This window comes from Aptenodytes patagonicus, chromosome 21, assembly GCF_965638725.1.
Source record: "Aptenodytes patagonicus chromosome 21, bAptPat1.pri.cur, whole genome shotgun sequence".
NCBI classification, from domain to species: domain Eukaryota; kingdom Metazoa; phylum Chordata; class Aves; order Sphenisciformes; family Spheniscidae; genus Aptenodytes; species Aptenodytes patagonicus.
Window position 1 is genome coordinate 1,823,672 of NC_134969.1, and position 13,735 is coordinate 1,837,406.

General features: G+C 67.0%; 1 protein-coding gene across 2 annotated transcripts in view; it reads left to right on the top strand.

Moving 5' to 3' along the window:
• The first annotated feature begins 2,994 nt into the window (after positions 1-2,994).
• DLGAP3 (DLG associated protein 3) overlaps positions 2,995-13,735 on the top strand; it is a 28,176-nt gene continuing 17,435 nt past the window's right edge. For both annotated transcript variants that reach the window (XM_076357292.1, XM_076357293.1), the window contains exon 1: positions 2,995-3,079. The gene's annotated coding sequence lies outside the window, so the exon portion shown is untranslated. The remainder of the gene's footprint in view (positions 3,080-13,735) is intronic.

Genomic DNA, 13,735 nt, shown 5'->3' on the forward strand with positions numbered 1-13,735 from the left:
CGGGGTGGGCACCGGGGTCCTGCCCCCCAGCTGCCCCGCTGCCACAGTCCCGGCGGGACGGGGTCCCTGGTACCCGGCTAGGGATGGGGAGCAGCGTGGGGGGAGCTCTGGCTTTGTGCACCCCCCCTCCTCCTCCTCCCATCCCCGTTCTGCTCTCTGTGCATCCCCACGCGCGCACGGGCCCACGGTTTCCGTTCACGCATGGATCCTGCCCTCTGCATTCGCAGGCACTGGGGGGGCGGCTCGCCTGGTGAGGGGGGGCTGAGCTGCCGCAGGGGGAGGCTGAGCCATGGCAGGATGTGGTGAGACAGGACAGGGAGGGATGCCCAGGAGTTGCTGTCCCCTTCCGGGGGTCTCCATCCTGCGGGGACATGCATGACCAAAGACACCCATGGCATGAGCCGGGCTGCCCAGGGCGGGGCTGTTTGGGGCCCCATGGCCGGTCCCGTTCTGCAGCGTGCCCGAGCCTCGCGCCCACATCCCTCCTGCTCTTGGCCAGGATTAAAAATGAATGAGCCAAAGGCTTCCCCAGTCTCTTTGCTGACGGGCGCCTGTGCTGCACACCGAGCAGCGCCAGCGGCTCCTGCGCCCCAGGGCAGGGCTGGGCGTGGGGCAGCCCCCGGCCCCCCATGCCCAGTCCCCCGGCCCCAGCCACGGCTCAGCCCTGCTCCTGCACCAGGGGGCTGCTGGGCCCTGCTCCCCCCTGCCCCATCCCCTGTCCTGCCCACGGGTGGGTGGCTACGGTAGGCACAGCACAGCCCCCAGCCCCACGCCTGCCGCCCACCTTCCCGGCGAGCCCCGGCGCACAGCGGGGGCGGCAGAGCTGGCGCAGGGCCGTGGGCGGCTGCGTGGGCGGAAGATGGTGTTTTCCCAGCCCTGGCTCGTTCCTGCAAACACCGCAGCCCCGCTCCCCGGCACTGCACAGACAGGAGCAGCAGGTGCTGCGCAGCCACATGGGCTCTGGGGCACGCAGGGACAGGGGGACGGTGGTGGGGGCCAGGGTGCATCAGCTGCCCCCCGACCGGGGGTCTCGCCCCCCAGCACAGGGCTGCTCTCCAGCATGCTCCAACCCACCGGTGCCTGAGAAGGAAGCTTGAGGCATCAGGCAGGAGGAAACGGACTGCCTGGGGGATCGCTGGCACAGCATGGGCAGGGTGGCAGCCGGGCACCGGGACAGCTGGGTGCTGTCTGCGTCTGTCGGCGGTGGGTTATTAAAGGCTGCTCAGCTACCAGTGGGGAGGCAAAGGTGCGGGGCAAGGCCAGGCCCTGGGGGGACCAGGTCTCTGTGTGCCATGGGAATCGTGCACTATGGTGACTCAGGGAGCCCACGGCACAGTTAACCCGGCATGGGCTCACAGGATGCCAGGGTGCCCATGGTGCCCGGGTACTTTGCTTTGGCTCCATGCAGCTGTGCCCATGGGCCAGCCTGGACGGAGCTGGTCTCCGTGTGCCACAGTGCCATGTCTCGGCAGAGCCGGGACATGGCCAAGGGTGCCTCTGCTCCACACCCGGCGCTGGCCCAGCCGTTCTCGACCACCCGGTTGTTCCCCTTTTGAAGTTCATATTAAATTTTAACCCTTTTATATAACTGCTCAGGGAGGTGGGCAGAGCTCTGCTCCCCGCATGCAGCAGGAGCAGCTGTGCTGGTGGCAAGGCAGGGTGCTGCAGGGTCTGGCGAGGGCTGGGGCTGGGGCTCCCCTCCCCGGGGGCAGCAGGACTTTCGGGGGGGCTCTCTGCATGCCAGCGGTGGGGGCAGCCCCAGCTCCACCTCTGGCTCTGGCAGGGTGTCCCAGAGAAGGGACTGTTCAGCAGGGGGAGACCATGGTGGGGGCCACGGGGCTGCTGAGCAGACTGCCCTGAGATGGGGGTGGCTCTGCAGAGCCGCAGCACTGGGAGCAGGGCCTGGATCCGGTCTCGCTCTCCCCACAGCACGCTGCTCTCCTGCTGCCCCGTGCCACCCCGGAGAAACACTTGTGTCCACCAGCCCCGGCCGTCCCACTGGGTGACTGATGGCATGACCGCTGGGGACAGCCCTGCCTGGCGACACAGCCAGCCTGGCTAAGGACCACAGCGCTGGGACGTGGACACAGAACGCCAGGATATGGCTGCTTAAAAACCTGCTCCAGGCGCTTGCCTGGGCCGTGTCCCCCCACGCTTCGGGCAGGGGCTCCCACGCGGCATGATGGGCAGCTTCAGGGCCGGCACGGTGCCAAGGCTGGGCACGTGCCACGGTGTGGCTCCCGCCACCACGCGCAGCAAGGCATTAACCAGGTTATTGTTCCGCTGCACTTCTAACCCATGTGCGCTGTAATTATTATTATTAGCAAATTACATGGTGTGGTGCGAGGGGCTTGGTGGGCGGGTGGCAGCTGGCGGCCCCCGGTCTGCTGGGGGGATGCTGGGCCCCCGTGGCTGTCCTGGTACCCCAGGGCTGTTCCGGTACCCCGGCACTTCCCGGGCAGGTAGTGTGGCCACCGGCAGGGGTGGGTGATGGGTCCTAGGGTGCCTCCACCGCCCCGGGGTGCTGCAGGGGGATGCCCACGGGTGGGTACCACCTGTCCCGGTGCCAGCCCAGCACCGCGGGGCAGAGCCCACGTAGCGTGCCCCGCCGGCGGCAGCTCTCCGGCCCCACGCGTGGCACCCGCGGCGCCCCCCGCTCCCCCCCCCCCCGTCCCGGCTGCGCCCCGCCGCGCTCGGGGCCGGGGGTCCCGGGGCGCCGGGAGGCGGCGGCAGAGCCGCACCGGAGCCATCTTGCGCCGCCGCCGCCCGCTCTGACTCCCGGGGAAAATCCACCGCCGTGTCTTGGCTGCGCCGCGGCGGCGGCCCCGCTCCGCTCCGCACCGATCCGCGCCGCTCCGCGCCCATCCGCGCTGCACTGCGGGGCCGCCGCCACTCGCATGCTGCCGCCCGCCGCGCTCCCACGCGCGGGGCGCCGGCCCGGGCCGCGCCGGGACCAGCCGAGCCGGGACGAACCGAGCCCGACAGAGCCGCTCCGGTACCCGCCGGGCCGGGAGCAGCCGGGCCGGGCCGTCGGGGAGCCGCCCGGCAGCGGCCGGAGGATGTAGGCGGCGGGAGCGGGGTAAGAGCGGCGGGGGCGGCGGGCTGTGGGCGCGGGGGGGGGCCGGTGCCCCGGAGCTGCCCGGGCCGGCCGGTGCCACGGTGCTGCCGCCCGGGGCTGGTGCCGCCACGGGGCATCGCCGGGCGGGCGGGGGCTCCGGTCCCGGCAGAACGGCGGTGCCCAGCGCGGGGGGGGGGGGGGGCTCGTCTCCCCAACGGGGCGCCGGGGCCGTGCGGGACAGGCCCCGGGGGGACGGGACGTGTCGCCCGGGGACCCATCCATCGCCGCCGAGCGGGTGCTGGGGGGGGAGCCGGGGGGAGGTGGCAAGATGGCTGGGGGCATCTCACCGGCACCGCGGTGCTCAGCTCAGCCAACGCGGCTGGTCGGGATCCCCCGGCGGGTACGGGAGAAGGGGTGCGGGCATCCCCTGTCTCCTGGTGCGTGAGGCGTTGGGGAGGGGGCTCTCAGCCCCTCCAGCCTCCCCCCCGGAAGGCGACACCAGCCATCCTGGTGCTCTCCCGCTGCGGAGGGCTCGGGCCAGGGTTGGGCAGGCCCAGGACCCCTCCCCAGCCCGGTGGTCTCCCCTCTTGCCAGCGTGTGAGGCTGCGAGGCAGGGAGGGTTGGCGCTGGGTGTGGGAGCCATGTCCCGGCCGGGCCGGTGCGGGTCCGGGGCTGCCGGTGGGTGCTGGGAGCTGGCACAGAGCACAAGCTGAGCAGTGACTCTCACCGCACATCCAGGCTCCATGGTACAACCCAGCCTGGCAGGCAAGGAGAGCTTTCCGGGGGCCCGGGTCTGGGTGTCTCTCTCCTCTTGTCACCTTCCTTCTCCCGGACGGTTGGGTTCTGTTGGAGGAGCCAGTCTGGTCCCTCCAGCCCGTGCCAAACCTGCAGAGCAAGTTGGTGCTGGGACTGCTCGTGTCTCTCCATCCCGCGACATCCAGCCCTGCATGTCACCTCCCTGGTGGGGCACAGGGCAGCACTGCCCGTAGCGGGTCCCTGCCTGCTGCCCTAGGCAGGCACGAAGTCCCAAGCAGGCAGGAGGGGACAGAGCCGGGCTGTTGGGTGCCCCTCTGGGAGTCCGGGCTGGGAGCAGAAGGCCTCCCTTGGTGTAAATTGGGGCAGGATCCAGCCAGCAGTGCAGATTCTCCTTTAGGAAATGGATATCATTTCCCATCTATCTTGGTTCCTCGCCACTGTGCTCCCAGTGTCCTCCTGCATGCGTCTGTGGCTCCCAGCCCTTGAGGACCCCATCTGCTGGGGGATGGAGCAGGGGGATGGCCACCAGGAGACGGGCATGGCCACGCTCCAGAGGCTGGAAGGAGGCACGTCAGCCCTTTCAAAGCATTTATTCAAGCACTGGCAGGGCCGAGAGGGAAAAAATAGCCATCAAAGTGATCATGGAGCATCTGAGCTGGAGGGGCCCCTCCTGGCTGCGAGGGTGGCGAGAGCACCGGTGCGGCAGGCGTGAGCCATGTTTGGGGCTGCCTTGGGCATTTTTACCCGACCAAGCCTGGGCACCAGGACCGGCTCCAGGCATCCCTGCTGCAGGGAGTGGGGTGACACAACCGTGGCGTCTCCATCCAGCCTGGGCGAGTTGGTGCTGAGCCCTCGGTGCCCAAATCTCTCTCCTGGGTGCCAGGGCTTGTGATGTGTGGGCTGGAGACGGCAGCGCAGGCTGGAGGAGCAGCACCCAGCCCTCCTGCCGGGCCTGGCCCCTGGCAGCCTGGGCAAGGTGCAGGGAAGGAGCGGAGGGCGGTGGGGACCCCAGGCTGGGGGTCCCTGGGGGGACAGGATCCGGCCCCACGTTGGGGTCTTGTGCCCAGGTGGTGCTGCTGCGGCTGGGGCTGGGGCTCCAGATCCAGGTTTTGCAGACGCTTGTGTCTCTCTGACAAGCTGGTCCGAAACCCTGGATCCCACCCAGCCAGAAATTTGGATCTGGAGCCAAAGGTGACTCTTGGCCCTTACTGCCATCACGGGCGAAGCTAAAATCTGGATCTGAGCGGCGACATGAGGAGCCTGGATCCGGCTCAGGAGCTGAACGTGTGGCTTGTGCTCCTTCTGCCCATCAAATTGGATTTCCTGAAATAGCCTGTTGAAGACCAGAGCCCGGCAGGGACCAAATGACAGGTCACCAGGGGTGTGGAAGCACCACCACGATCCTGGCTGCCTGCTTCAAGACGTTGGCAGCCAGCAATAATAGTAATATACGGTGCCATTGCTGGGAGAGCACAGCGCCGGAGAGCTAAGAATAGCAGGCGAGACGTGCCGGCAGCCGGGGGACTCGCAGGGAGGGCCGGGGGCCAGAGGCATGCAGTTGGATGTGTTCTGGGGGACATCCTGGTGATGGGGTGGATGGAGGTGGCTGCCTGCCTTCCTTATGGGGGGGGGAGGACATCCCCGTGGTGCAGGTGGCACGGGGCACGGTGGGTGCCAGCAGAAGGCAAGGGGACGGGGACGTGCAGAGCAGTGCCCGGTGCTGCCGACCCTGCATAGCACCCTTCAACGTGGCCTCGGGGCTCTGCCGTCCCCAAGAGCTGGGATTGAAGCCTGCACTGCTGAAGTGCTCCGTGGCCTTGGGATCATGGGCGTCTTGATGGCCCCGTGATACCCGGACCTCAGCGAGCAGCAGCACAGGGGTCCACCCTGGGATGAAGCAGGGGGCCAGACTCCGAGTGTAGCACCCTGTGCTTGCCTCCCCTCCACTGGGCAGGATCAAGCCCCTTCTGCTCCCCCTGCTCTGCCCTGTGCCTTGGGGCCATACAGCATCAGCCGCGGGGGGACAGAGGGGGCATGGCCTCCATGGGCACAAGAGCTGAGCCGTGGGCAGGCCGGGCTGCTCTCTGCCAGCTGCGGTGGCAGCACATGGCAGCAGAGCAAGTGCCCATCAGATTAAGGAGAATTAATTTGTACTTTCCCCATTTCCGTGGGGCCGGAGGTGCTGCGGGCGCTCGGTGTCCCCTTCCCTCGAGCAGCTGTGCTCCCGCAGCTCCCGTGTCAGCACCTCTACAACCTGCCCTCAATCCTAATTAGGTTTTCTACATCCCCCCCCCTCAGCTCACTCCTCCCCAAATGCTGGAGCGGGAAGGAGCCATGACATGGTTTCTAATCAGCTTCTGAATTCAGATTTCTCTTGGCTGTCGTTGGAGGAGGCTTCTCACAGCCTTTGTCTGGTGCTGCCCAAGCAGGGTGCTGCTCTGCGGTTCCCCTCTATGCCACGGCGGCAGGCGATGCTGGCACCCCGGGGAGTGAGCGGCTCAGCGCCGCGCGTGGAGGCAGCCGGGAGACCCTACAGAAACACAGTGCTGTTTGGAGCCGGGAACTTGCAAGAACATCACCAGCACCCACAGACCCTGCCACGCGCGGCCGGGTGGGAGCCAAAGCAGGCGGCCTCCCTGCCGCAACCCAGGTCTGGCGGGCACTGGGACTGCCATGTGGTGCAGCGGTGCTGTGCTGGCCGCGCCGGCTGCTCCTGGCAAGCACTGAACACCGCTGCTGCTGTTTTCCTGGGGCTTGTTCTGTGTTGCTCCCGGGGGGCCGGGTGGCTGGTGTGGGAGCTGGGCACCGTGCCCTGCGTGCCTGGCCTGGCGCGGCTCCACTGCAGCCGGTGCATTGCTGGGTTTGGCTCCTTCCCCGACACCCGGACCTCGTCGGCAGCGAGTTGTGGCTCTGAGTGAAGCCAGGGGTTGCAAACACTTCCCAGTGCTGCCAAGCCCCAATTAATAGCCTGTGAATCATGATGCCATTGGAAGAGCAGATGTTTGTGGCATGGTTGCCAGCACTCGGTATTTCACCAAGGGTCTGTTTGGCCTTAAACTGGCAGCTTTGGCCAGCAGGTGTGGTAGGAACCTCGCTGCCTGCCTGGTCCTCTCCCCTGGCAGGGCCGGGAGCCATTTGGGCTGGGAATTAGCTGAAGTTTTTGGTGGGCAGAGCAGAGCGGGAGAACAGCCTGTCTGTGGGCGTGTGGGGGTGCCGCTTTGGAGTGAGAGGACTGCAAAAGCTGAAGGTACCAAATCCTGGCGTGATGCCCGGCGGGGGACCTGCCGGTGTCCCATCCCTGGTGCTGCGGCCTCAGCCCGGGGCATCCCCTGTCTCCCCAAGGGGCTGGAGGGGCTGTGGCAGGACTGGGGACCCCAGGCCCCTCAGTTTGGGGATGGTGAACTGGTTGTTACTGCGGAAACGCTGCGTGTCTTGGATGTGGCTGTCCCTGCCATGGTGGTGCAGCTGGGCCAGGTCGGTGTCCCCAGCCGGTGGGTCGGGGCGAGACCCCGTGGTGGTTGATGCACCCCGGGTCGGTGCAGCCAAGCCGAGGGACGGTCTCAGTGTTTCATGTCACGACACACATCTGCTCTGGGCTCCCCCGGGCCCTCTCTGGGTGGGGGGGAGTTGGGGAGAGCCCTGTGCCGGGGGAGCGTGGCGGGTACCAGCGGGTGTCAGTGGTGTGGGCGTGTGGGGGGCTGGTGGGGGCGAGGGCTGCGCACAGGTGCCTGCAGGGTGCAGAGGAGTGTGTGGGCGGGGGGGGGCGTGGGGATGCTGCGGGGTGGGAGCAGTGGGGGTGCGGGGTGCACAGCACTGCAGCGGTGCAGGAGCAGCTGGGTGCGTGTGGCTGCGTGGCCGTCCAGGTGCACAGGGGTGCGGCGGTGCGGAGCGGCCGTGTCTCCGTCTGGGCGTGCGGGGCTGCGTGTCCGTCTGTCTGCGCACACGGCGATGCAGCGGGGCGGTGTGTGCGGGGTGGTGTGTGGGTGCGCGGGTGCCGCTGGCGTGGGCAGTCCCGTTCCCGGGGGTGCCCGGGGGTGTGTGGCTGTGCGCGGGTGTGGCCGGAGCGCACCAGGGAGCACGCGTGGGTGTGTCCCAAGCGCGCGGGGGCGCTGGCTCCACCATCGCTTCTCACCGGCTGGAAGGTGCCGGTGTCGGCCCAGGCGCTGGGAGCGTGGCTGCCGCCGTGCTTCCGTGGGTGGCCGTGACCCCGGGGACGCCTCTGGCTGGGCCAGTAGCCGCTCACTGCGCGGCCTCGCCGCGGCATGGGCAGCCTGCAGGGATTTCGCAGGAAGAGAGCAAATCCAGCCGCCGCGCCGCTTCCGTCCTCTGGCTCCTGCAGAGCCCAGATGGGCAACTTCATGGCTTAGCGGCAGCGGCAGGGTGAGTGGGGCGGCGGGGACAGGAGAAGGGGCTGCTGGGCGGGAGGGGAGCGGGCCTGGCTCCGTGCAGGGGGGTCTATGCCTCTCAGAGCCCCTCTCCCGGCAGAGCCCCACTTTGTGCCCGGTGCAGGCACAAAGCGGTGCGGGTTGCAGCGGATAGTGGGGGGGGGAGCTGAGTCCCCCCAGCCCGGGCGTAGCGGGAGCCCCCCAGGCAGCCCACACCCCCGCGAAGCTGCTCCTAACCCTTTCCTGGCCAAGTCCTCCTCCCTCGCAGCCACCTCCTCGTCTCGGTGTGCAGGTATGGCTCCCAGCCAGCCCTCACCCAGACAAGCCTCGGCACAGCCTTGAAGCTCGCCCGGCCGGGATGGGGAGCTCCCAGCCCAGAGGTCTCATCTCCCGTTCCCTGCAGCCCTGCGCTGGGCTGGGGGCTGTGTCTGCTGGGGCCGGGGGCTGTGCACGTTGGGGGGTGTGTGCTGGGGCTAGGGGCCAGGGGCTGTGCACACTGGGGCCAGGGGCTGCGTGCACTGGGGCTGTGCACGCTGCGGGTGGCAGCCTGGGCTGTGCCTGAGCTGAGCTCACCCTGGGGACATGGTGCGCTCAGCCTTGGGGCCATGGTGGTCTGAGTGTGGGCGTTTGCTCCAGGCCCAGCACTGCACAGGGCCACGCTGCGCTGGCTGTCCCCAAGCCGTGCAGCACTGGGGTCCATGGCTGGCTGCGCAGGTGAGGAGGGAGTGGGCTGTGTGCAGGGGAGGCTTTGCTGCGTGCTCAGAGCTGGGGGGATGTGCTGGCCTTGCCCGAGCCCCTTGTGGGGTGGGTGTTCATTTGCCTGCCTGTTGCATTCCAGAAAGCAGAGCAGGTAGCATGTTCTGGCAGCGTGGGCAGCGGCACAGGGCTGCGCCTCCGTGTGTGCAAGGGATGGGGTCCCCTCTGCAGTGTCTGTGTGTTGGCCCATGGATGGATCCGGGGAGCCCCGGGTCTGCCTGCCTGCCAGACGGCCCTGCTGCCGGGGAGCGGCACAGCCGGTGCCGACATCTGTGCTTCGAGCCCTGACTGTCTTCGGTTTGCTCTTTGGCACAGTCACGGTAGCAGTCGGGTCCCTCCGTACCTCTCCATGGTTTTCCCCCACCACTTTGCCTCTCCATGAGACGAACCTGTATTCTCCGGTGTAGTTTCTTGGAGGGGAAACTGAGGCAGGAGGGAGGGAAGTAGCAGAGCCCTCTCCTGAGCCCCATCATCCTCAGGCTTGATCCCACGCCTCACCCTGGGTTGTTTTTTCCTGCCAAGTGATGCCAAGAGCCAGGGGGAAGCAAGGGCGTCCTGAGACACAGCTCCCGGCTGTGTCTGCCCGGGGCCCTGGAGCCGCCCAGCTCCTCCTGCCGCCGCCTGGCACGTCCCTGGCCTGGGGCTGCGAGAGGGGCTGGTGGCAGGGCCGCGGGGCAGCTGTCTGCAGCGTGTGCTGCCGAGCGGTGCGGTGGCCATGGTGGCTGTGGCGGCCATGGTGGCTGTGGCAGCGGTGGCCGTAGTGGCTGTGGCGGCCATGGTGGCTGTGGCAGTGGTGGCCGTGGTGGCTGTGGTGGCCATGGTGGCTGTGGCTGTGGCGGCCATGGTGGCTGTGGCAGTGGTGGCTGTGGCAGCCATGGTGGCTGTGGCAGTGGTGGCCGTGGTGGCTATGGCAGTGGTGGCCGTGGTGGCTGCGGCAGCCATGGTGGCTGTGGCAGTGGCGGCCATGGTGGCTGTGGCAATGGTGGCTGTGGCAGCCATGGTGGCTGTGGCAGTGGTGGCCGTGGTGGCTGTGGCAGTGGCAGCTGTGGTGGCTGTGGCGACCGTGGTGGCTGTGGCAGTGGTGGCTGTGGCGGCCGTGGTGGCTGTGGCAGTGGCAGCGGCAGCTGTGGTGGCTGTGGTGGCCATGGTGGCTGTGGCTGTGGTGGCCGTGGTGGCTGTGGCAGTGGTGGCGGTGGTGGCCACAGCAGTGGCCGTGGTGGCAGCGGGCGGGCGCTGTCCGCGGTGCTGATCCCCCCGGCGCTGCCTGCCCGGCCCCACGCTGCGTGGCCGAACGGGAGAACCGGCAGCGTGTCCCCACCCCTCGGTCCCCCCCGGGGGTGCCGATGGGCGTGCTGGGGCTCGGGGTCCCCCCACTCCCCCGGGGACGTCCCGGCCTGCCCCTGGCCTTTGATGTGCGGCAGCTCCAGACAGGGCTGGTGGGGTGGGCAGCCAACCCACGGCCGAGCCCACCACCCCATGCCCTGCCTGCCGGGCTGGGCATGGCCCCGTCCACCACCGAGCCCTGCTAATTGCTCCGCTGCGCGGGTCGGACGGGGACCGGGCGCTGCGAGTTGGGCTGGAGAGCCGGGCAGGGCAGAACAGGGCACCTGGAGACATGGGCCACCAAGGCTCCATCACTCCCTGCCGGGTTTGGGGCAGGCCGGAGAGGTGCTGCCAGCTCTGCTTGGTGCACCCAGGTGGGCGCAGGGTGGCCGATGCGATGTGCCCGGGGCAGCACTGCTGGCTGGGGACACTGCGCCCACCTCTGCCCCCCGGAGCTGTGTCCCCGACCACAGTGCTGGTGTCAGTGCTCCCAGAACAAAATGTCAAACCATGCAAATGAGGCTGCGGGAGCGGCTGATTGAAGGGCCCTGCCCCGCCTCGGAGTTGCAATCAAATATGCAAATGGCTCCCGAGGAGGCTAGTGAAGGCTATTAATAGCGGGGGATGAGGCTGTGAGAAAGCATGGTGTTCCTTGAGAGGATGAGGCTGGAGGCTGAGCTGGCTCTGCTCGTCCTTCTGCCCTGCATGAGCCACCCGGGCAGGCACCCGCCTCTCTGCCGATACCCCAGTCGGGGTGTTGGGTGGTCCCTGCGGGGAGCCCATGGACACCAGGTATCATTTTGGCTGCCATGACCCTTTGCAGGGCAGGTGCCGCCTGTGTGCCTACGCTCCTGCCCAGCATCCTGTGTGAATGGTGCGTGTCTCCGTGTCGAACAGCCGGGAAACCCCGCAGGGAAATCGCATTTGTTGAAAATGCTGGGCTGAGATTTTTCCCCTTGGGGAGTCTAACCTCAAACAAGGAGGAATTAAGTACCCGGGGGGACCCAGGCACTGCTGGGGGGGTTTACTGTGGCTCAGTCTGGTGGGGGGAGCTCAGCCTGAAGCAGGCGTCACTGTTTCAGTGTAGGGAGGGAGGAAGGAGCTGGGGAGGGCTCCTCCCGGCCCCCCATCCTTCACCCTCCGCTTTCATCTCCCCTTCTCTCCTGGTTTCCTTCCGTTGCCGTTGAGGCAGAGGACATCCCTCTCCTGCCAGCTCCAGTGTGAGCACGACACGGGTTCCCACCGTGGCGCTGGCAGGGACTGTGCTGTCCCCAGTGCCCCAGCTGGCACGGGGAGCTTGGTGTGCTTGGGCCCCCGCTGCAGCCCCTCTGCCCGGTCTTGTGGGTTTTGGGAGCTGGGAACCACCTGACCTTTTTAGAAAATTGTGGAAGTAAGGCTGGAGACAACAGTAACTAATTATTTAAAATCTGAAACTGGAATAATTAGCCCAATTAACAGTCTCAGGTGACGTCTTATTCCATCTGATAACAGCCTGAGGAAGAGGTAAATTAATTAACCCATCAGCCTGACGTTTGTAGGTCACCGTCGTCTCCTCATGCCTGTCCGGGCGGGAGCAGGGGTGGTTTGGGGGTGCCCATCCTGTTTGGTGCAAGGGGTCTGCGTCTTTTGGGGGTCTTGGTGCAGGGAAGGGGGCTGTGGGTGAGCCCAGGCGCCAGCTGGGGGAGACGGATTGGGGGCTAGCAGGTGCGGGGAGAGGGTGCCGTGGTCTGAGGCCGGGGTGATGGGCAGGTGGACGGGGCTCAGCGTCCCCTGGGAATGCTACCAGCGCAGGTTCGTTAGTGAGGCAGCAGCTGTAGGCCTTTAAGGTTGCTGTGGAAACGGTGGTGCTCGCTACCGGGAGGAGCCTTCTGCTTTCCAGGCAGGGCCCCCCCCATCACTGCGGGAGGGGGACCCCCGCCCCAGACACCTGGGACCACACAGACCCCCGTGTCTGGGGAGGGACATGGCAAGGGCATGGCTGTGCACACGCAGGCAGGTGGCATTGGGTGTGCAGCTCCCCGCAGGCCAGGCCCCCTCCCTGCCCTGTCCGGCACGGACCACCCCAGCCCCAGCTTGTCCTTGGCATGGCTGGTGGTGCCAGGCAGGGCTGCACACACATGCACACGTATGGACACACATGCACACGCATGGACACATGCACACGCATGCATCTCTGCACAGCGCGGGGTGCCAGCGTGCACACCTCCCCGGGCAGCGCAGCTGTGCCCCTGCACCACCTTGGGACCCTGTCCTCGCACCTCCGCTGGCACGTGGCCGTGCACGCTGCTGGCGCGGGAGCGTGCACATGTACCTGCCTGCACCCCAGCCTGGCAGCTCTGCCCAGCCTGGCACCGGGGCCGCAGTGCCGCGCTGCCTGCCCTCCCTGGCACGGCGTGGCATGGGGCTGACGGGGTGCAGAGCATGCCGAGGCAGAGCCCCTGGCTGCAGCCCCGTAGGCGGCTCGGTGAGGCCTCGGTGCTGCTCTCAGCTCTTGGGAGTTTTAATGAGGTAAGTTGTATAAAAAGCTCTGTTTGCCCTAAATGCCCATCCCTGCGTGAAGCCGCTGCAGCGCAGCCTGGGCCCACCCCAGGTGCTGGGCAGGGGGCTGCGGGGCTGGGCACATGCTCCCGAGCTGGGCACGTGGCAGCGACAGGAGGAGGAGGAGGACGAAGGCGTTTTAGCACATTTGCAATCATTTCCCTCCTCCCTCCACAAGTTTACAGCTTACCTCAGCGGCTTATCAGCCTCCAATCTCATTAAATCAGGCAAATTGTAGCATCTGATATTTTATGGAGATTAAGGTGTGCGCCCAGACTCTATAATTATCGGCAAAGATGTATTTACAATACCTTGTTGCTAGTAAACAAAAAATAACTTCAGTTCAAAGCGCTTTTACAGGGAAATAAATCTGCCGATAGAGCCCCGCTGCGGCGTGCAGCGGGGAGACGTCGGTGCTGCCCGGGGCAGGCGGGCGTTGCAGGGGAATGCATGGAGGGCGGTTCAGGGATGTCCCTGGTCCCATGTGGCTGCTGTGGGTCCCATGTGCTGGGGCCACCCCCAGGCTGGTGCCCTGTGCCTGGGTCTCCCTTGCTGGCATCTTGCATGGGTGCCTGGTGGCACCCACCCCTCCAGCTGTGGCTCCCTCAGGGATTTCTACCCCAGAGACCTCCCCGTGCCCCTGCTGACACAGGACCGGGATTTACAGGCACAAGCATGTGAGCGGCGGCAGTAGCGCCTTGCCCCTCGATTTTTCACCGCGGTGGGAGCGCTGCGGATTACCGATGTGGTGACGCTGGTTTATTGCTGCCTGAAGTGGATTTATCTACGCGACGGGGCCCGGGCTTGGCGCCGGTGTAAATCACTGCAGCACGGCCGGCACGAGCCCGAACACGGTGGCTGCCTCCCACCGGGCCAGGGTGTTCCAGCCTCCCTGGGGGTTTTTGTGTCTGGGCTCCCC